Raw genomic sequence first — 24735 nt, 5'->3', positions numbered from 1 at the left:
TCAGGAATAATGGTACAATCGAATGTGACCAGCCCGCCCGCTCCCCACAGACTCACTCTAGGGTAAAGACAAAGCTCTTCATGTAGATCATAATTTCAGGCTGTTCACAGGCTGCAGTGCTGGGAAGGGGCATGAGTGCCAATGAAGCACAATCTACCCAGAACACCATCTACCCCCAGACAGCAGAAAGAAGCAAGCTTGCCTGTGGCAGACCAGGTGAAAAAGATGTTTGTTAATACAGAATGTGCTGCCCTGGCTTTAAGCAAAAGGTTCAGGAGCAGTCCCTGCAGAAAGGACATGCTCAGATTGGATTTTCATTTTTTCATTTGTAATACAGAAGTCTTTGATTAATTTTCAAGTTTTGCTCCTTCTCTCACCCCACCTCACCCTTTATCCCATCCTGCTGCACTATCATCACTAAAAGAGGAGCTTAGAAACTGAAGGAAAATCATCTGATCAAAAGTTTCTTCTGTCTCAATCTTAAATATTAATCTTCTATTTACTCATATTGGGCTTTTGCATGGACACACAAATTCCCACTTCTTAAAGAGAGGTTACACTCTTAAGTTTACGGAAAGAACTTCACCAACTTTTCAAGCTCTTCTTATTTATTTTAGTCACAGATAGTCTTATTTTTTATTAAAATGTTCAATCTTTTTTTGGAAGACTGCTAAATTTTATGATATTTGCAGTAATGAGTTCCAGGGATTACTTGTGCGGTGTATGAACAAACAAATCCCACTTTTATTTGCCTATGATGCATTTGCAGCCAGTCAAATTCCCTGAACATCTCTTGACTCTCCTTCTCAGGAAATGTAGTTTTGCCATGCTCTCCTCATTCAGCTCTTCATTATCTATATGATTGCTCTTCACACAGAAGTTTTTGCAGATCTCTTATCTGCTTCATCATCCATCTCTGAACTTCCTCTACTCTGGCTATTTCTGTTCAGTCCAGAACAGAGTTCAATGAGCCAGCTCCTCAGTGGAGTGAAACTGGCACTGCTCCATCACTTCTCCAGCTGAAGGTCTGGACAGTAGTCAAGACAAAGGCACGCATCAATTACCTAGTGACATTACAATATTTTCAGTGTTATTTTCAGTCTACGTATAATGTAACTCCTTGCACTGTTTGCTTTTTTTCCCCTCTTTGAATGAAAATCTGAATTGTTACCATTTCTTCAACAAATAGTATCAGGAAGTTACTTACTGCAACATTTGATCTTATTCCTGAGCTGCTACAGTTAATTTAGAACCATTAAGATGTATGAAAAATCAAATTAATCCTTCTGGTGTGCAATGTTTTGCAATAGTCAACAGTGTATCTCATCTGCCACTGTGCTGTGCAGTCCACACACCCAGCTTTATTAGGATCCTCTGGAGTTCTTCAGTCTTCCTTGGTAATTTGATTTCATCTGCAGTCTCATTGTTCATGCACTTCCCAGATCATTAACACATGGATCAAACACCACAATACTGATCTTTGTGGGTGATGCATGTTAACCTTTATCATGCTGAAAATTGACTTCTCTTTCTTTTTTGAGTAGCGTATGCCTACCCTTTCTTTCTGTCTCTTACACTTATTAATTGATAATAGTATTAACCTGAGAGGTTAAAGTTTCCCTTCAGCAAGACAATTTGTCACAGGCTTTAAGAAAAACTAAACATTGCATTTTCCTGATGACATGGCCAAAGAATTCTGACTGACTGGAGATGCTTGACCTTTCTTCTTGGAAGCTCTGCTTGTTTAAAGTTACCACACCATGGTCATGTGGGTAATTTCTATTTCTGTTTCAGCCTATTTACCTGGTATTTGTGGCAACTCCTTCTGCCAAGAGGTCAAATCCGTCAGGGGACAGGACAAAACATTCTGTGAATCGGCAAGGCTGGAGTGCACAAGTTTATATATCATATCTGTGTGTCTGTTGATAGGAATATAGATGTTTGATATGCAGTAAATTCATAGTCCTGTATCCTTATGATCTCATTTGACCTAAGTATCTCCTAATTTTCCCTTCTCTGTTTCATCCTCAAAGTTTGACCTCATCTCCTATCTCTGGGATCGATCAGCCAAGTTTGTTTTTTGGCAAGACTGTTGACCTTGAAAGTATGGACAGGCATCTCACGTTCCTCAGCTGCTTTGCCTGGTGTTACTTGAGAGGAATCCGGGGTTTGGTCCCTCTCAGAGACAGTGTGATGAGTTGATAAATGCCCATGCTTTGCCCAGAGGGCCACAATGAACTAGAGGTCATGGTGCAGTTACAGAAATTGCTGCAGGTGCATTCATCTCTATTCCCACAGGGCACCTAGACAGATTGCAGATCTTCTGGTATAATGCCAGCTGACTGTGTGAAGGAAGAGGAAGCTTTGCTAGCTGAGACTAGATCTTAGCACCTCACAGCAAAGCTGAAACCTGCTATGCTGGCCAGGTTCTGGAACCTCTCCCTACCTGAGAAGTGCATCTGTGGTAAAGAGATAAAGGTCACTGGACACAGCAACATGAGATTAAGGTTAAAATGGAAGGTAAAAAACCCATAAAACACTGTTCTGCACTGTGGAACTCCACAGTAAGAGGAGATAGAGTTGTAATTTTCAAGGCAGACAGAGGAAAACATTATGAAAAAGGAATGACAGGGAGATGAGCTGCACTGGCAGATTCCATCAGTGGAGTCCAAATCCCAACTTCTGTTTCTTAAATAGCCCAACATTCACAGAGGACCTCAAGAGGACTAACCAACGTATTTTCCTTCACCAGAGAGAAAACAAAAGATAAAAACAAAAAATAAAAATAGAAAAAAAAAGGAAAAAAGAAAAAAAAAAAGAACCTGGGGAAATAAGGAGCCTTCCTTCCCCAAGGCATGCGAACAGTGAATGTTTGATGGTGAATCAAGAAACAAGCCCCCTACATCCTTACAGCTGAGGACCCTCCTGTTCCCTTCCAGCAGGCAGCAGTACCTAGCGAGTTCTGGTTAGATGTGAATGTGTGCTTGAGAGCAAAAGCCCTTAACACCAAGATAGATCAAAGATTACAGCTAAGGTGACTCCAGCCATTCCAGAGCATCTGTTTTTCTTTTCTGGCCTCTGACTTTTTGCAAGTCTCATGGAGATCCCGTGCTGATTTTTAAACAGTCAGAGTGTCCCCTGGCAATGAGATACAACATCTTGAACTTCAAGAAGAACAGCTAAATGTTTTTTGCAAAGAGTTCAAAGTGATGAACAGCCATTTTGCTTGGCTCTAGTTACCTTAATAGGAATGTAAAAGGAGAGAGACTTGATCCAACTCTCCTCCGTGCTGGCACAGGAAACTCCGTTACTATTTCTGTGCCCATGTAACAGGCTTAGAGGTTCTAAACATTTCGTTCTTTTCACCTTTCCTCATCATAGGTCATTCCTTCTAATCCCTTTAGCATCTTTGTGGTCCTTCTCTGGATTTGTTCCAACTTCCCTGGGTCTCTGTTGCAGCAAGGTGCCCCGAACTGCACAGTGCAATGCTGCAGCACTACAGGGGAGAGTCACTCTGGAAAGCACACAGCCAGGAAGACATATGGACCAACTGAGCAGTAGCTTTGCCAGACATCAGGCTGCACATCAGCTCACACAATTTGATAGCCTGTCTCTTTGGGACCACTCTGAACACAAGCTGCTTTTGCCACTGTGCTCTGCACAACATGAAATTTGGAGATTCTTCTTGTTCCAAAGTAGATCCAGTATCATCTTTCAACTACATAGTGCTAATTATCACTTGTTTTACGAAAGCCTGTTCACAATGCTCATTTTTTCAGCTCTTCTTTTTTCTACTCTGATTTTTTAAAGCATCTTTTGGTTCTGTCAACTGTAAATTTGAGTGTGATCACTTTTACATTTTCTTCCAGGTGACTAACGAGTATTTACAGTGAAAGCACTGCCCTTTTGGGCACCATCTTTGCAGAAGGATAAAGAATATCTCTAACCCTTCTGTTTACACTCTGTCATTTAATCCATGATTCATTTCACAGGATTTGTATCAAAACCAATTTGATCTAATTTCCCTAATAAGATTTTGCACAGCTTTGTGTCAAAAGCCCATGCACGGTCCAGAGTCAGTCTATTCACTGCATTCCTTTTGCCCACTAATTATCTAATTGCATCAAGAAAGGTTATTGTCTGCTGTTCTCCTGTTTCATAAACCCACTGCTGTTTATCACTAACAATGTTGCTAGCCTTTATGAGCTTGTAACTGCCCTCAGACAAGCGTCCTCTGACCTCAGTGATTCTGGATGTAAATACTCAGGTTTAGACCAAGTCAAGATTGTGCTTTAGGTTTTTATCCATGACTGTTCTCTCCTTTGGGCAGCAATGTTGGTTAATGTTACAAGTTTCCCCAATTCTTCTCCAGCCTTTCATCTTCTGCTATTTGTCTGCAATGGCTGGTATTTAGCCATTAAAGGCTTATGAGTTTAATGCTCTTTTGAGGAAAACAGCAATAATAAGAGAGGGAAAGATTGCTAGATGGAGAGGACCAGAAAGGGATATAAGACTAGAATTATAAAATTAAGGCAGTAGTGCCCCCAATTTTTGTTCTTTTGCACTTCAAGGATTACAAGTTTGACGCAGGTAAAGCTATTTTATTGCACATCCTTTGGGGTTATTTTTGCCTGAAATAGTATTTGTAGCTACATTCACCTCTTTACCCCACTTGTGGATTTGGAAATTACAAGAATTCAGTAGTCTTTATGTATAAGAGAGAAAAAAAAAATATCCACCACTCACACCTGCTTAGCAAGACAGCCAGAACACCCACCTTTGTAACAGAAGGTAACTTCTCCCCACTGGAGGAACTTTCTATCAGCTGAAAGTATACACAACTCAGTAACTTAATACCATCTGAGCATTGAAGTGCTCATGCAAACTTAAGTATTTGACCCTCTACATTCTCCAAGTAGCACTCACTATTCCAAAACTGGATCAAAAAAAGTTTAGTGACAACACTGCTGAGCTTCCTTAGTGGCTGAAACCTCATCTTCAACAGGAAATGCAAGGGTGGCTCAGTTCTGTACTCCAGTTTCCTGAAGAAAGGTACGGAATGGGCATCAATTCTGCCATGTAGTCCAGTCCCTTCACCAGTATTTTCTGATTTAGTCACGAAGTCACCAACTCAGCATGTTGGAGATTTCCAACAGCAAGACTGAAATTATCATAAAAATGCATACTGAAATACAGCTGTAGAACTAGTGTCAGCTGATGGACAGGGAGAAAGCGAAAACACTCAGGCCCTCCTCAGGAAAAATCTTCGCTATTCTGGGCACAAGGAGAAATGCAAAAGATCAGAAGTGGGCTTTTTTTTGGGTCTCACACTGGATATGGATTCCAGACAGAATGAAATCTTGATTTTCTAAAGTTCCCTAAACTGGAAAACCCTGCAGGTAAGATGCCTGTACAACTTGTAACTTCCAAGAGCCATATGGCTGTGCTTGTGGGACTGCAGTTCAGTCCTGAAGTCCTCACAGTAGACATAAGTTATACTGACAAAACCTGAGAAGTCTGCCAGTACAAAGCTGCTCACTTCAGGCACCAGCTTGTGACAAAAGCATACTTTGGATTGCACAGAAATTTTTAAACCAGTCATGGAAGATGAAAGTCGTTTTAATCTGCAGAAACACCAATGATAAGAGAGATAAAACATCCAACCTCTTCTCTGGTACAGACCTATTTCTGCTATCAGTATTTGTCAGTTCAGATGAGATAAACCTGCACTGCATGTGTAAATGGGATGTGCACATCATGGGAAATACAGAGTCTGTGTCTTTTGTGGGCCACATGAGAGAGCTCTGCAGTCTACAGTAGACTGACAAACAATGTAGGTCGGCTTCTCAAACACTGGCTGCAACTCCAACAAGCCAAATTTTGTCAGGTGTTTTTTTTAGATACAGGAGACAGAAATAAATAATGTTTTCCAAGTGGCAGGCTAGATGTGACAGCTGCAATAACAGCCAGTGTAATTTTAGGTCATTTATGCAAAGAGTTAATGTCATAGAGCTGAGCACACCTGTTGGTCGACCTACTCTTACCATGGACAGCTCACAAACACGCTCCCACCCCTGCCTCACCAAGAACACCCACCAAAGTGCTAGGGAGGAAAGGGATCAGCACCCACACTTGTTTCTCCCACTCTTCTACTCCATATGGACTTCAAATGAGAGAGCCATCATTTAGAGACTTTATCTATACTGACAGCTCCTCTCCATTCAACAGTCCAAGAATAATGGGATCTGCCAATGTGCCACTTTACTCCTGTACAGTGGATAACTGTGGTAACTCAGTCACATCAGGAATCTCTTCTGGGCTTATTCTGTCATACAGGAACATATCCTGTTCCCAGGGCAAACTTAATTGCTATCTGAGAACAGTCAAGAGCTTGGTTAGTACCATCGTGATGGGCATGATCATAAACATAAATCACCAAGTTACCAGTGCATGCACATTAGAGATTTTTTGCTTCAGTCACAGTATTTTGCATTGCTATAAAGGACAAGAGTCAGAACTCAGCTCAATTTAACTATTTTTCTCTGGAGTGCAGATCTGATTTCTAAGAGTTCTGCCATGTTTCCTAGTGATAGCTCCCTTTGGCTTGTATGGATTATGCTCCTATTCTGTAGTGTGGCAAACCCCAGACAGTCAGTTTTCAAGGCATTTGTCCATAATATGCCCCCTCAATACCACATGCTTGTCTTTGGACAAGCTAGTGCTCACATTCTGGCTCTTACACAAATAGTACTTGCTCGTCTAATGCCCAGTAGATATTTTATCCCTTTGACCCATTGCATAACCAGAGCCCAGCTACATATCAGTAGATCTTCTCTAGCCTAAGTTAGCTCATGCTGAAAAAAGCTGCCACAGCAAACCGTCTGGAGGCTGCTTAATAAATAAAAAAGGCTCTCATGGGCAGAAGACATTATGGATTTCCTACTAGCCTTCATCCCTCTCCTCATTACTGTAATTTCTTTTCACCCTTACGACAACAGTCTTGTTAGTAAATGGTAAAAAGTATTACACAGATGAAGTGACAATTAATCTGGAGGTGTGACACATATTATCAGTTCACTCTCTTATTAACGTACTGCCTTTTGAAGGTACCTTGCCCTCTGGTGTACTAAGTGGCACTCCCTCCAGAGTGAATTGCTTTAGCACTTGAGCTAATGCCTCTTGCTTATACTTACTGTTGATACCACAGCAAAACAAGGACCAGGGTTGACTTGCTGTTCACTATTTATCCAAGTTCTACCACCACTCTTTCCCCCCCATGTTATCATTCTGTGTTTCACATTTCCACTTCTTACCCCACTATTTCTACGTTCACAACAGTTCAACAGTTTTGCCTGCACACAGAAAAGCTGCAACTCAATCCCTGTTGAAATGCTTAGCTAGACCTTCATTTCTTCTTGAGTGTCTTTCTTTATACTCTGCCTATCTAGAGCACTTATAATCTATATCTCTCTAAGCACCTCCAGTGTCCTTCAGACACTTGTGAATGAGACCCATACAAAGGAGGCTCAGAAGAGCACATTTTGAACAGTTATACATCAGAATTTTGCTTCCACCTTTTCAGATGGGCAAGGAAAGGAAAACTTCTAGCACTGCCATTCATATCACACTTACTTTTGCATCACAGCCTGATCCAACATCTCATCTCTCACGGACCTTTGACTCTGTATCCTCTCAGCATTTCTGAGAAAAACTGCCACCAGTGCAAATTCTTCAGCCTGCACTTCCTTGCATTTCAAGATATTCACTGAAGACATCCCCCTTCAACCTTGCCTACAATTCATGGTGAACAATGGCATGAAAAAAGAGAGACCCAGAGGTATTGCTTAATTTTTGTAAGTATTTGAGGAAGGAGTTAGGATGGGAGATGCATATCAAAGACATCACCCAAGAAACAAATGTGCAAAGAGACTTAGTAATTGACATTTCTTTAGGAATACTAGCTTACTGAAAAGGAGGACTTCGGGTTTATCAAGACAAAATATGAACTTGAATGTTACTCAACCTGGATGCATTTAGAAATTTTCTGGGTTTTAGCTGGTAATATTTTTTGGGAAGGTTTCTGTTTCTTACACTTCAACAACACAGTTGTAGTGGGATTCTGCCTCCTGCCTCCTTCTCCCACCCTTGCCAAGACAATCCAGACAGATTAGATGGGCTTCACCTAGATTCCACCTGTAGCTCTCAGAGAAATCTATAACTAAGTGCCTCATCGTTAGAACATTGCTCAAAACCTGACAGATCCTGAAAAACTAACTGAAATTAGTTTCACATAAATTACAGCATGGGAAATAACAGAGGGCAATTAGTGCTTTTTAATCCAATTTTTTTTTTAACCCTGACTCTCCAGAAAGGATTTCTAAGATGATACAGTGGCAAAGCAAGGTAACTGTGAGTGCAAACGCTGGATATGACATATGGAAGATGTCCCAGAATCACTTAAAAAGTACGGAAGTGCAAGTAAGTTAGGCTGTCAGTGTGGACAGAAACACAAGAGAACTACATGGAGTCAAGTACAGACAAGAAACCTACACAGAGAGGCTGAGATACAGCACTTGAAAAAGCAGAGAAAGGCAGTACATGACAGAGGTAACTGTAGACCAGGCTCCTTAACTGCTAGGGAATACCACAGGCGTAAGGAGAATAGGTCACATATGGAAACAGTGGTTTCCTTCTGCACACCTTACACTGCTGTAACATATAGGATTATCTTTAGCCACCTATTTAGAATAACCTCAAGGTTCAGTTTTGCTGAGTCTCTAAACTCCCACCTTTGGTAGGTATTTAGCAGATCTCTTAGCACACACTGCATGTATTAAGTAGGCAGCTGTATCTGACCCAAATTCCAGCTTCTAACCCCCATAACTTATTGTAAATCCGTTTCATTTGCCCATCTTGCTGACTGTCCCCATTTCCTCTGACTGACAAAGCAGCTTTCCGTCCACTCAAGTCCAACTCTACCTGACACTCCACAGTGTCCTGCATTCTTACTTGCCTGAACCAAGAGATGAGATCAACATACTGCTCCTTAGACAGAAACTGTGTAGCAGAACAAACACATCATTTTCCCCAATACTCTGCAAAACTTGCATGTTCCTTTCTCTAGATTAAAAAAACTCCCACCAAGCAAACCCCCCCTAAAAAATCCAGTTCAGCCAAAACAAATTCTAAAGCAAAATACTTTTCAATTATTTCAATTTTCCTCACAAACTGGCATCACTGTAGGAAAATTTAACTAAATGTAATTACAAAAACCCCACAAAAATATTCCTTTTGTCATGAATAAATTATTTTCTCGTCCCATGAAGTTTTCAGTTTTCTCTGTCTCTGTTTTTGGATATGCAAGAAAGGAACACAAGCTTGCAAGCGTTTTAACCTCAGTTTCTCTTCCTCTTCCATTTTTTAGCATCCCTGCTAATGGCTAAGCAGAAGCTAACAGGCAGACATAGCAAAGCAGACAGACAGGCAGTCAGGCACCAGCAAGAAGCTATACAGTTGCTTTTACACTTTCATATAGTACCTTTCTGAGACAGCTTTGAATGTTACATAGCTTTATTCTGTAGGGTATCTGCGTATATCAGGAATGCATAAATTTATTGTGCAAATACACACAACCCCCTTCTCTCACATCTCGCCTTTCCTCATCATGTGGATGCACCTAGATACCATTCCAGTAGCTTTGCTATAGAAGCCAAACCATGAATTCATATTTCCTGATCATCACAGTGAGTATTCAGACCTTTATAGCAAGCATAATGCAGTAAAGCAAAAACAAACAATCAAAAACCACTGCCTAACCGAGCCATATCTTCCACAGTCTGCACCTTGAGGCACAGTCCTGTGTCTATCAGAGCATCGGAAGAAGAAGACCTCACATGGTTTTACATATGTCTGCAGGCGGTCCTATCCCATATTTAAGAACAGTTTGTTCTCCCTCCAGAGGTCTGGAACCCTTTGCTGATGCAACTAGGAGGGGGCCTGCCCTCCTTAAAGTAGGGACCCAAAAAGAAGCAAATTTCAGCAACTGATGGCCTGGTGTGACCCAACCAAAACCAGCCCACCGTGACGGCATGTCCTCCCCGCTGTGCTTGTTCCCTTTGCCCTTGGAATGCTATCACTTGTTATCACGCTGACTTCTCCAGATGGGGCATTTTGGCTATTGATCTGATAAATAAACAGCCTGCTCGCTCGATCAAAATGTTATTTTGCATTTCAATTACTGTTCGCTAATGCAACCTTCATCCCGCCAAGAGTGCTGCTGGCAATGACACTCGACCTGGCACAGGCATTTGCAAGCAAATTCGGCAGCACCCGCTGCAAGCACCTAACGGGATTACCAACCTCCATTAGATGCATAGAGAGAGGAGATGATGGACACACAGTAGTGGGCTGAAGGGGAACAGACACGCAGAACAGAACAGAATGGCCTGGACAAGGGGTAGGGAGAGGCAACAAGACAGCTTTACCAGATATTTTGACGGTGAGAGGTCTTGAAAGCTAAAGACTTTCCCTCCAGTGAACAGCCCCAAGAACTCATAGCACTGAGCTCTCTGTGGGTAAGCCATGCAAGAGTTCAGAGCAATGGGAAATAGAAATCAATGTCTGGTGAACAAGCCAGCAGTGAGCACTGCAACCCATCAGGGCACATAGGGTCAATTCTAAAGCAAGTTCTGGAGCCTAGCTCCACCAGGGTTCAGTAGGCCCTAGAAATACAGCATTCAGTATCTAAACTTGCAGGGAGGAATCCCTCTTAATCCTTGCTGGATTCTTCTGGGAAATATGACTACCTCTGGAGAATCTGGTGGTGATACAGGAAGAAAAGGGCATCCAGAGGTGTAGCTAAAATCTCTGGCAGGTGCTGATCTCTATTAATTCAGCACTCTGTTTACAGCAGGGAATCCTTTGCCAAATCCATGAACTGGTTTCACTCAAACCCCGTCTACAATAGGAAACACAACACAAATACTAAGTCAGTGAGCAGCCACCAGCAGTGAGGTCAGGCATGACCACATCGATACGAGACAGCTTCTAGTCCCAAACTCTTCTAGTCACATGACATACTTCCCCAGGTAGCTGGTTTTGCACCAGACTCCTGCATGATGCAGAATGTACCTTATCCCTCTTTCTTTTTCCTACCTTAACTCCTAAATGAAATGTAACATGTATCACAAAGTGACACAACCATTTGCCAATGTATGCAGATGGTGGTCAGTGTTTTCACCACCCCAGGTACGGTTTGCCTGTCTGGACTTAGCTCCCAGCTGACAAGATAATATAAGTCAAGTAAACGCATTTCTCTCAACTTCCAGAAAGCCTTTGTCAAACACCTTTTGCCAGGCCTGGACAAATTTCTCCCATTTATAAACAGACAGCATTCAGGCTGAAATGCGAGTCATCCAGGAGTTAAAAATAAACAAACCCCTGTAACACCCTGAGATTATATAAACAAAATGCTAAGTATAACACACTGAATGAGATCAATGTGATGCATAAAGACTGGATCTATAACTCCACACACTCACACTTCATCTGCACTGTATGCCCAGTCTTCCAGTTCCCTCTGCCCTTGGCAAACGAAGTCGCTGTCCTGCACCCATCTCTCTCTAACCAGTCTACACTGTAGACCTTACCCTCCCAGATCTGTGGCCTCTGTGCCTACTCTTGGGAGTAGAGTTTTGGGAATCATTCTACATTCTTATCACCACTTCATAACCATGCCCCAAACACAGCCCAAGGACCCCTATACATGTGACTCCTAGTCACTGGCTCTGTGCTTCTGACATGGGGCAGTGAAGTACAGTGTACTGAGCCCTTAAAATGCAGTCAAAATGACTCAAAGTCTAATTCCAGCCTCAACGCTGATCTTCTTATAAACTTCAGCAAGTCACTGCAGCTCTCCAGGACACTGCTTCCCCCAGCTGATGTGGGCCTGAAGGACCTACCTCTCAGGAACACCTTGAGAGTCAAACAGCAACTATGATTGAAAGCATGGAGTGTGCAGATGAGTGTGGTAACCAGAACGATGGACAGATGAAATCTATGATCACATGATGTCCTCTGCTCCAGATTATCAGCAGAATTTGAACCTCTATCTTCAGCACCGCAGCTCTCAGGTTTGCCTGTGTAAGTAGTGTGAGTAGCTAGTGTTTTCCTGCATGCAAGCTAGCCAGAGGAAGAAAACACTGGCTTTGCAAATGTGTTTCTATAATACACACCAATTCTGACCTCCTCCTACACCTCACTGTACTTTAAGCCCAGTCCCCTGTGACCCAGTCTACACAATAACCTAATCTCTAATACTGCCTAATCCTATCTCCATCCCCCCACATGCTATTTCACACATCAGCTGCCTCCTGATCACACTTCCATACAACCCATTTTTCTATTCTCCTTCGCAATTATGCTTCACTCTAAGTTTTTCATCAAAAATTCATTTTTGTTTAAAAATGCTATTCTGCTTCATTACAGAACGAAGTCAATTTTGGAAATGATTTTTACTGTAAAATTTCCAAAACAACTCTAAAAAAATTAGATGTTGAACTTTGCTTTGTTCTTAGCACTTTGCTTAGCCTGTTACATGTTGCCTCGTGTTGTTTGATGAACTAATCATGCACTGTTTCAAGAACATAATGAAACAAAATATTGGAACTTCTTTCTTTTTGGGAGAAAATTTTATTGGAATTTCTACTTTGCCTAAAATTTCACGTTGCAGTCAGATTTGTGATGAAATAACATTTTCAAACGACAAATATTCTGTGAACCAAGATTCTAATTTCCATGCAGCTCCCCTCCCTCTGTCTTCCACCCAGTCCTCTGCTTGTGCTTCACTCAGCAGGCCTCTTTTCTCTACTTCTATACATTCAGAAATATCTATGTTCTAATGTACACAGAAATGTTTTGACACTTCATGCTATCTTCTTTGGGCAGGCAACATAGAGAGATTGAAACTGAGAAAGAAACTGCATCTAAATTATCTGAAAAGGTGGAATTCTACATAAAAGTTCTGGAAATTCAAGAGTACCATAGAATCTGTGCCATTAACTCATATAAAATGGTTATCCTGTATTACTCAGAGATTAACCATGTGTCAAGGAGCATCCTGCAGCCAAAAATCAATCCCTCTGATTTGAAAGCTGAGAGCTGTTGGAGAAACGCAGTTCCACTTTTTCATCTGGTGCCATTTAAGCTTTACCCCATTCCTTCTGCATCACAATGAAATCACTGCTGGCATGTGATCAGAAGCTCTGAAACCCTGGCTGCCTATCAGTTTACAAAAATTGACCTGGACATTCTAGCCACTTTGATGAGAGTCTGAATGGAACTTCTTTCTCATTCACTGATGGTAAGGAGTGCCACTTCTCTGCACCTCTGTGACCTACAAAAAATGCTTCATTTTACAGCTTGCTGAGGAAAAAAATGTTGGAATTGAGCACAAGCATCTTACCTGCTACCTAACCTTACCCAGAGTTTTCTAGCTACAAGGGAAATAAATCAGAAGTAGTTGGTACCATATCCTGGCTCTTCATTTAAGCCTTGATCCAACTCCTATTGAAATCAAATTGTGATTTCTATTGATCTGAACATGAACTGGACCTCAGGATCTGAAAAGTCATCTGAATGTTGAACACTGCAGCTATCCCATGCCCTTTATAGGATTTCTGAAGACTTGTCTTCAGTCTCTTGAGACTGAGTCTCTGGAGACTTGTCTTCAGACTGTAGTGTTTAACTACTCCTTCTCCAAACAAGCTTTTGTTTCAAATGTTCCTGGGAAGGAAAGGACGGTGAACTTTTCCCAATAGAGGACTTCCTCAGAAATTCCCAGTTACACTAATAAATACTCTTCTCCTGCCAGTCACACTGCACATATTGATGGCCCTTCCCACACATTGCAAATCACAGGGTACAGTGCATCCATTCACACATCTCCATCTCTGGGTGACATTCACTGGCCTGAGCATCTCCTGGAAGTCATGTGCTGCAAGCTCTAACAGACTTGTCCACTCTGTTCAGTTCACTCCAGAGAGGAAATTCAACAACAACAGGCTTCTTAAACACATCTAACACGGATTCATTTATTTCCTTGGATTCATCCTAAGCAGATAAATCAAAACTCTAAATGTGTCTGACAACTTTCCTTCTTGCAAAAAGGAGGCAAATTCTGTTCACGTTAAAGCAATCTTCTCACTTCCCACTTTCCCAACCTGGAAATAGCATTATTCTCAAACCAGGATGAATTCAAGGAACCCAAGATGCAAACCAAAACAGCTACAAGTAGCTAAACTGTCTCCCATGCTGTACCGACCACCTTCCCAGAGAGAATTCCAGTCCATAGGGTTAACAGCAGTTACTTTGTAGGAAAATCACTGCTCTTCCTAGCTACACCTGAGCTGCCTGTTCTGACTTTCTGAGGTACTGGCTGCAGTGCTGTTCACCCCTTGGCATTCACAGCATATGGTACAAAACAGGCTGAATCAGCAAGGGAGCCACAGCAACTGGATTGCAGTGCTAGGAGACATTGTTCCTGACTGTGCACTAAGCTGGTGAAAACATGAACTTCAGTGTTAGTCTTCCTATTTTTTTGTGAATAATTTAGCTGAGGTGTTTAAGTTCTTGACAAATCTGCAAACACTTTAAAGTTCCTCTGTCCCTGCAGAACTGCTGGGTAGGGTTTCAGGCCACGAGTTGTTGAGAGAGTGCCTTGTAATATGCTCCTTCCAAACAAAAAAAATAAACCGTCAAATTTGGTGCAGCAAAAAAACCTCACTCAACTACAAGGTGAGATCCCTCCAAAGAGACCCACGGCCTGAAACCCTCCTGCAGGGATACAAAACCAGTCGGATGAGAGACAAAGTTGTAAGTATGTAGCACATTTCCTGCAAGCCTACTGTCTTAGATCAGTTTGGAAGATTAAAACAAAAATAGGAGTTTTGTCCATCTTCAACATTGAACAGTGGAAAACACGTGTTTAGCAAAAGCACTGGCTTGCAAACCAGAGCCATTATTAAGGGCCCGTAGTCTTCCACCAATCCAGGTAAATGAATTTTGGTCACACCTAGTTAAAAAACAGCAAGAAGGCACATTTTAAAATGCCACTTTGCATTACAATCCCCTGCTTCACATTGTGCTTGGAGAAGCCTGACCTAAAGTAGCAGTAAAAAGGGAAGAGGAGTTATGGATTCTGGTGTATCCCGTCAGAGCAGTGTTTATTCTAATCAATCAACAGAAAAAATAGCAGCTGAGAGTAATTATTAATAATCAAGTAAAATTGGATTATTTCTGTGCACTACGGTGTTGTCTGGATGGGAAGGCTGCTATAGAAATAAAGTTCATCAGAGCAAGCTACTGAAATAAAATTGCTGACCTCAGCAGTTCATCAGGGAAGGTGGAAAAAGGAACCTCAACTAAGCATATGGTATACTATCTACAGAGCTTGAAGGCTAAAATAATTACTTGAAGGTGGCTCAATGGCTGAGCTTAGGCATTGAATCAATCCAGTTGTACATCCAAATAAGAGCAGCAAGACCTACTGCCAACGTCTTCCATTTCTGAGGTATCTGGTTTTGTGATTCCTTATTCCTGAAAGCACAGTCAGCTCCCTCTCCAAATATGCACTGCTTGAAAGGAAGTTCCTACTAGCTTCAAGGAGAGTTCCTACTTCAACACAGGTGCCCTGCAGTTACATACAAGATGCTGGGCACTGACCTGGTGCTGGGCACATACAAACCTTCTCTGAATATGTTGTGTCCTCTGTAACTGTGGTTGAGGCTGATTTTACACTCAAGCAATGCAATTGAAACATCATAAAGGGCCACTCTACTGAACATTTTGCAATGTACTGAAGTCAGGAAATCTGGTGTTACTCTGCCTAAACCAACCCTAACGTGCCATTGCACAGAGAGGGTCATATTCACAAACACAAATACTGAATTTTAACTACAAAACATGCACTTTTACTGCAAAACCAATGGCCCAGTCAGCTTCACCTACAAACACATCGGTGCAATTATATTAGTCATTTGTGTCCAGGAGTGCCTTGCCTATGCAATCAAATGGGCATCTTGTAAATACTTTGCAAACACAACCTAAGAGCCTCCATCTGAAAATATAAGGCAGACATGATATTAATGGCCAGACTGGGTATAACCCAGTAAAGCTCCATTGCAATAAATGGAATTGTACCAGTTAAAAAATTCAGGCAGCAACTCCTAGAACACTATACTCCTGGCAAGAAGAAATAGTACCCAGCTGCATGGGGAATACAATACTGCTACTGAAGGAGGTACAACTTGGAGTTTTCTGACATCTGTGTGTGAAAGACTTCAGCCATAAAACTGAATTAACACAGCAAACATTTTGTGTTTACCAGCTTACTAATTACATTTTCAAATTAAATATTTACTCCTATCTTGAATATTTCTATAGCCCCGAAAGAATCGAAGATGAGTTATTCCCCCCTTTATTTTAACAATTTCTTAAATTAAAAGAATTCTTTATTTTAAAAGGGTCAGGGAGAATCTGGAGAGTTTCTTCCCCTCCCTGTCCCCCCTCCAACTGGTTGCTACACAACAGCCACTACATATCATACAGGAATATGGGATCTGAAGAATGAAGGTTAGCTATAAAGCTGTCAGTGGATGTACATATCTACTCTGCTTAGTTTAACAATCCCCAGGGTTGGCTTTTACATATCACCTGGAGCAAACCACTGCTTTCACCGTCTCACGGCAAAGACCAGCTGTGCTGGTCTATTTATTTCTTTCTAACTTTTTTTTTTTTATTATTATTTCAGGAAGTAAGGAGGAAGGAAGGAGATACATGTGGTTTAATATTTTACTTCAAGCTGGATCAGTCCTGAAAAGTTTTGATAATGTGGATCATCTGCCAGAGTAAAAGCATACTATTACTTCTGCAATGTTAGGGGTGTGCTTTAAGCAGCAGCCCACAGAGCAGGATGAAGGAATGAGAAGAGGAATAAACAATATGGATAAAGAGCATGTCAAGTTCTCTCTGTTTGCATGGGAAGAAGGGGTTAAGCCTGCTTTGAGGTTCACTTTGTTCTCCATGGTTTGTGCAAGGCCATCAATCAATCAATCTTCTCTCTTTCCTCCTTTTTTTTTTCCTGGGACCCACTGCAGGAATATCATGCCCAGGATCTTGTTTAAATCCACGACTCCTCTCTGTCAAGCCAATTCTTCCAATCCTCCCCCTAAAGCCCCCCTCAAGACACCCCTCCTCCTCTCCCCGAAAAGGGGCTTTCTGAGCTCGTTTTGCTAATGTATTCTCAAACCAAATTAGGGGCTCTGACTCTCGGTGAAGTTCGTGAGTTAGTTGCCGCGATGCACTGAATTAAAGATACCATCTCGGACTCAAATCAGATTAGAGCCCACACACACACATGCAAAAGCCCACTTTCTAATCAATTTTATAAAGGGCCTTCAGCAGAGATACACTAATGGTATTGAGCTAAGATCTTTAAACTAAGTCTGCAAGAAGTCTGTGGAGATAAAACACACACTGTATTAAAGAGAAAGCTCTTCACTGTGCCCTTCCCACCAAGAGCCCTGTGCACATTGGAAGAGCATCTCAAAATACAAAACAGCTCTCCCGAACCTGAGATGTTCCCTCACATCCTCCTCTCCTCTTCCTACTTCAGGCCTTTAAATCACTTCTTTCATTCACTTCCTGTCAAACTGCTGCAGAAGGTCCCTGCACAGAGGGCAGAGGAGACAGGGGAGTTACAGAGCCATGATACATGTTAAGAATTAGACATAATGAGAACACATGAACCCTTTTAGGCTTGTCACATGAATCTGTAAGAAGTGGGCAAGGTGAAAAATCAGCTGACCAGCTTCAAGGAGAGTTCCTACTTCAACACAGGTGCCCTGCAGTTACACACAAGATGCTGGGCACTGACCTGGTGCTGGGCACATACAACTGAGATGCCACAACAGCCACATCCTGAGAAAGATGTCACTAAGCGTATGCTAAAGGACTTCTTTTAGAGAGCAGCTGCTCCACATGCCCAGCATCTTCACATCCTTCTGTCCTCATCTCTCTGTTTAGCAGTTGAAGTTCTCATCTATGGCAACAGTTTTCCTTCTCTGAAACCAACATTCTGATGTGAAAAATAACGTTACATAAGATGGCCCACAGAAGGTGACTATGAAAGGGAGAGAGAAGGGTTTATAAAAGAAGCTGCAACTGAATATTGAATAGACCAGCCATTGCTCAGTCACCACTAACCAGAGAATAAGGCTATCTCTGAATACTCTGGTTATGTCAGGTTTTCTGTGTCAGATCACGGAATAATCTTCTGCTCTGTTTTAATATTTTCAGTAAAAATACCTCAAAACATTTCAAACAAATTAGAAAGCCAAATCTCAGACCCCAACATTAATCTTTACTTGCTTTCTAGGATGTTGTTTCTAACAAAAGGACAAGAGGATGCTTGCTAAGGTAACAGAAATTCTGTATTTCAAAAAAAATCACTGCAAAAATTGAAATTCACCAGCTAGAGAAAGCAAAGTAAAGGGAGCTCAGCAAGAGAACTGTGACAGATGGGGGTCTGACTACTCTGCACAGAAGGCTTGCTGAGCAAATTTTCTCAGAGCTCGGAGGGGCTTCCCTGAGACAGCTTCAGGACTCACACCACTGTGGAGTTCTACAATGATCCTGTGCTGAGGATGACTCCAGTTTTCAATGCAATTAACCTTTCCAGCCTAATGAAATGGGTCTATTGGCTGCAGTGGCAGCAAGGAGCCCCTTGACTCTGGCAGGCTCCTCAGGACAGGTTATCGAGGTTGCAGACTGTTACTGCTCCACTTCTATTTGCAGGCTGCAGCTAATTGATGCCAGACCTGAAAGGAGTAGGCAATGCCAGCCCCAGTGTTGTACTCCAACATCGTATTGATCCTTGGGAGCAGGGACTTGGGTCTGTGCCCATTGATCTGCTGTGTCACAGGCAGCGTTCTTCCAGGAACGTACCCTGGGCAGCAGAAGCACACAGCTGGGAGAAAGACCGTAAGTTCCTCAGATGGGAAAGCACACGGACCACACCAGGGTTGATACTACCTTGTGACTTAGGAAGAACCACATCTGGGATGGAGCCTCAAGCTTTTGTGCTGTTTTATTCTCCAGCTGGGAAAAGACAGGCATAGCAGCCCTCCCAAGGGTGGATGACAACTGCTGTATCCTAAGGGCTGACACTTTGGAGTCACTTCCTTCCTTTCGAGCTGTTGAACTTTGACAGGTGGTGAGGGGGTAAAAGGGATGGATGCAAATCTGGTATTATGGGATACGGCCACAAACACACAGTGCATGTGGAGGGAGGGAGGGAGAAATGGGTACCTTTGACTCCTACATCAAGCCATCCTGCCAACACAGCCCACAGGGGTTTCAGTCTTGGAGTTCCAGAGAACTAAAAATCAGACCCACATTTATGTACGACTTTAGTAGTCTCTATTGAGATTCACCCTGCAGTGCTTAGTCCATCATACTTTATTAACTTCAAACCTACCACAGGGGTGTCACCAAACTTAAGCACCCAAAATATTAGAATCTAAATTATATGCTTAAAATTATTAAAATGGCATTAAACCCCCAAAAATAATGCAAATAAACCAAATAAAACAATGCAAATTAAAAAAATAAATTTTTGTCTTCTGAGTCTGTTTCATGCTCTCAAGCTATGATACCAGACTTCCTTCCATAATGCTGAGGGAAAAAATTTGCATTAAGAAACAATAATTATTTTCACACACCTTCCTCACTGCCTTTTACAAATTGTTGCCATATTTTTCAAACACCCAGTGTCTTTTTCAATGTTCCAGTGTGATAAATATATAGCAAGGACACATTCAGGACTTGGCTTCATGTCCTACTTGAAACCCTAGTTCCATTTTGTATACTTGCTCATTGGAAGATAAAGAAAGGAAAGAGGAGCTGTCAACAAGCTGGCCTTAGGAGCTTTGAGATGCATTGTCCATGTGCACCTTACACTGGAAGGCTTTCCTGTGTTGTGTGTAGACCTCATGGAACAGCACAAACCTCCCACAGTACGTCAATATTCAAAAGCAGAGGAAACAGTGCAGGAAACAGAACACGCATATGGAAATATATTTTGAAAAAATTTAATTATTGTTAACATCTTTAACAATGTACAGCTATACGCATTCTGACATCCAGTAGTATCTACTTCACCTGGAGGGCAGCCGGGAGATTACTATTACTATTACTACTACACAAGATGACAATTTTTGGATAGAAATAATTGATTTTTTTTTTTTTTTTTAAACTTTTGGCTACAGGAAAGACAAGTTCAGGAAACCCAGATCTCTGCACAAGACAGGACAACAAGAATTGTCATATCTGGCATGTTCAGCGATGTCTCAGTTCTTAAAGAGCGATTTCCTCCCCTGTCATTACAGAGACAGTCTGTCGTGTTTTAGCTCTACTGTGTATTTCAGGACAACTACAACTGAATCCAACACAGGGAAAAGGATCTCCTACAATCCCAAACAAGCATCGTACTCTCATTGCTGCACTTCAGGGTCAGTGATGTGTGGTCCCATTTTCCTGGGAAATGGAGGGTAGGCTGCTGAATAGCACCCTGTCACAAAAAGGTAAGTGCTGCCGAGGTGGCATTCTCCAGACAAGTGAAGATGCAATGTTAGTGTTTAAATCACAGCCATTAGGTGGTGAAGGAAGGAACTACGAAGCAATATTTCTGTTGAGGAGACCTTTATGCTTTGCTTGGGTCTGAACAGAGCCATGTGGTTGCAGGGCATGTCAGGCAAATAGATGGTGAACAGAGACTTGTAGAAGCCTCACAGTACAGAGACTTCCAGTGCCAGCCATCCACAGACCACCTCGTCTGGTGCTGGTACGAAGGAAAGTTTCCTTATTAGAACTTTCTTTTAAAAGAGCCTTTGGCTATGGGGGTCCTAAATTTGACAAGTAAAGGATGATAATGCAGAACTGCCCAGGAGATAAACCTAAGTAGTAGCTTTGCCCTCCTTACTGACCTGGGAAGTAATTAAACCATCAATATCAGCTTCTTCAGGTTACAAAGCTTCCCAGAACAGGAGAGCCATATATCATTCACACTGGTAAAATTCAAACACTTTAACTTGTTCAGTCTGGGGCAAAGCAACCCTGCAGACTAGGGGGAGGCCTGGATGAGGTAAGAGGAGAAGTGAAACTTGAGTGGCTCTAACAGGCATGTGATGCAGTCTTGGGAAACCAATTTCACTAGTGAGACAGAGACAATCAGAAGAAGATGAGAACCATGGGGGGGAAGGGGATGTAGAGGAGAAATTAACTCTGAAAACTCTAAAAGATGTCAGAAAACAGAAAAATAAAAGTTCCAATAACTTTAAGTCAAAGGCAATCTGGATCAGACTGAAGCAGATACATCTCAAAAGGAGAAAGCCAACAGGTAAGCAGGAGAAGCAAGAAAAACACTTTGTCATTTATGGCTTTGGCACATAGCATGAATAGATGCAAGACACAGACAGTGTGATACAAATGCTGCCAAGATTAAAAGGTCTCTGAAATTAGTGCTTACGCACACACTGCAACACACAGAGATCTCACCAAGGAGGAGGTTTTTGCAGAACTACAAAATGTGCTTATCTCCACTATCTGAGTGTGCAAATCAGGACTGGCATGTGCAATGTAAGTTTATACATACACATATAGGAATATGCTTGGAAAGAGGCAGAGTACTATTTGCTGAAAAATCTGTGTCAGGGCAGCACTGATGCATTTGCACAGCACATAAGCTTTCATCCTTACTATAGAAATTCAAGCTAAACAGCCCAGCACAAGGCACCCATCTCCAGGAGCTTCTTTCCCACCAAAGCAAAACTGGAAAACAAATTAATTTGTGGGATGATGACTGGGACAGGACAGGTTGTATTATTAAAGGCATTCTTCTCATTATGAAAGCACTTCACTGAACCAGTTAGGCAGTGTCCTATGTATTAAAGATCTGTCTTGGTACATAAGAACCTGCATTCCAAAGACAAAATAAAAGAGAATGTTTTGATGCAAAATTTACAGATAGGGACAGAATCAGAGACTTGAAGTGTTTGCTCAGTTCACCTATGGAAGTTATAGAAGAGCCAGGAACTGGGCTTCGATCTTTATTCCAGCTTTAGAGCATCCAGCCTCCTTAAGAAACAAAGTGGGAAAGCTGCTTAATCACAGGAGTTACTTTGTGGGCTTCCAAGAGTGATGTATGTACTTCATTTATTGGTAGGGACAGAATAATACCACAGGGAAAAAAAATATTTTTAACAACAACTGCAACAGAAAAAAAAAGAAAAAAATCTGCAAAAACTTTTTGATATGCTCCAAAACTTCCATTATAAACACATCTGAACAGTTTTCAGGATTTCTTTTTCTTCATGATGTATGTTTGATTTTACTTCAGTTATTTTAAGAGAAAGATCATTTTCACTCAGAAATTACAACAATGCAGACATAGTTTCGCTTCAGCACAGCAAGGAAAAAAAAATAAATCAATTTTCTCAGGCTAAAATTTTTGCACTGCCTTAGGAAGTTAAAAAAAACCCAAAAACCAAAACACTCTAGAGATAATCTCCACTCACTGGGAACATGAACCAGACAGCAGAAGGAAGTCCTGGGCAGGAGAAACATCCACTTGGGTGTCTGCAAGAGAAGGAAGGAAGGAAACAGGGAAAGGTTCCCTCTGCCAGGTCAGAAAGCATTAACTCTGCACTCTGTGAGCACTGCAGGGTTTGGGGAGCCTGTGCTGCCATCTTCAGGGATGCTCTCACCTTTCTGTGACCCAAAATCACAAATGAAGGAAAACAAAAAGGGGGAAAATTTCCACAAAAAAATAAGGAAGAGAAAAATGAGATATCAGCTCTGCTCTTTTACCTCTGGGATTGCTGGTTGCCTGGCCTTGACTAGCTCATGGAGAAACACAGAAATTAAAATTGGGAAAGCCAAATAAATCCTGCCTAGACCACATGCATCCCCAGGCTGCACTAAAGCTAACTAATCATTGCTGTTTCACCCTGATTTCTCTCTCCTCTTCTAATGCAGAGTGGGATTATTCACTGAGCCTCGATGGCAGATGCTCAGTCGATGCTAACTAACCATCTCTTCTACAAAGCAATTTCGAAGAGACAGAGTAAGAGACCCCGACCCTTTCCCACAAGGGCTGAATTAAAATGAGTTAATTGTGTGCCCACAGGCTTCTCAAAGTCCTGTTTTGCAAGAACAAATCACAGGTATTCCAAAAACTCATGTATCTGTTATTCTTCCTCAAACAAAACAGTGAGATTTGAGAGATTTGAGTTGTTGTGGGGATATGTACTGCGTAATAACAATGGTAAATTGAAGAGGACAAACCCGATTCTCATTGTTTCTGACCCCGTGTTCATGTGCGTATCTTGAATATTTTTAAAGTGCTTTCTGATATGTGCAATTCTCCCTTTTTTTCCTGCTACAACCCATTCCACATTGTTGTAAATTCTTTGCCTCTTCTCTTACTTCTTACCTTGTTAGACATTCCTTACATTTTTCAAATTGCTTTATGGGCTTCCAACCACAGGGCCCTCATAGATCAAATATTACACAACAAAAACCAATTCACTAATATTGTATTTTCAAGCTGAAGATCATGTTGTTCACCACTGACTATGCTAAGACATGACCTTCTTTGCTGGTCATAACACCGACTGAATGGGCACTGTATTCTCCAGATCTCTCTTGTCCTCTGGCCTCACTATCCCCACACCCTCAGCAAATATGACTGCTTCATCTTTTCAATTCCTCTGAATGACAAAATAGGAAATAACATTTTTATTCAAATTAATCACCAAGTATTTGCTCCTACTTAGGTCAGTATAGTTGCTGAAGGTTACAGAAATAAAATAGTACTATTGTATTTTATCAACATTAACAATCCATTTTTATTTAAAGCTTTTGGCTTTGTATTTTATTTCATCTAGGTTACAGTTATTACTTCACGAAGTGGAAGAGTTCCTTTTTTATGCACTCAGATCACTGTAAAAAAGGACATTAGAAATTATGATTTATAGTGAATAAGAAGTAACATGCAGTATGTTCTACCCACAAGGCTACTCAAAATTGTATGCATGTTAGGAGACCATTTCACTCATCCCATCTCTGAAGCCTAACACAGCAGCTCTTCTGCTGTGTACAGACAGAGCTTCTGAAGCAAAAAAAAAAAAAAAAAAAATTGTTTCTCCCATTAAAGCTATAATGGAAAATAAGGAAAAATGTAGACATCTGATCTGAAATTCAATCAGAACATTGGAATCCACCAAATAACCAATACTGCAATGCCAAGGTGGACACCAGGGGACACAGGACAATCCTGATCCCAGGTTGAGGTGCCAGCTCTCAGACAAAAAAATTTTTGATCAACAACACCAACTCTTCCCCTGCCTTCCACATTTGCTTGCTTGCCTCCTGCTCAGCTTTGCTAACCTGCAAGAACAGTCAGGATCACAATTTAGCATAAGTGTGAATGAAAGAGGAAGGAAAATGGAAATGGTTTGCTCCTAACTGTAGAGACTCTTACTAAACAAGTTGACTGAACAGAGTAGAAAACTGACAGATTATTTTAGTCATTCCACAAAATTTAGTAGACAGTCATGTCTCACGTTGTCCTGGTCCTTCCTGTGATCCATCACATGCACTCAGCTTGGTCCATCTGTT

General features: G+C 41.6%; 1 protein-coding gene across 3 annotated transcripts in view; it reads right to left on the bottom strand.

Annotated features, from left to right (window-relative positions):
• ESRRB (estrogen related receptor beta) overlaps positions 1 to 24735 on the bottom strand; it is a 143498-nt gene that overhangs the window by 53580 nt on the left and 65183 nt on the right. The gene's annotated exons all lie outside the window — the stretch shown is intronic.

Source organism: Coloeus monedula (assembly GCF_965178545.1).
Source record: "Coloeus monedula genome assembly, chromosome: 6".
NCBI classification, from domain to species: domain Eukaryota; kingdom Metazoa; phylum Chordata; class Aves; order Passeriformes; family Corvidae; genus Coloeus; species Coloeus monedula.
Note: the sequence above shows the minus strand (reverse complement) of the source record. Positions and strands in the feature narration are given on the sequence as shown.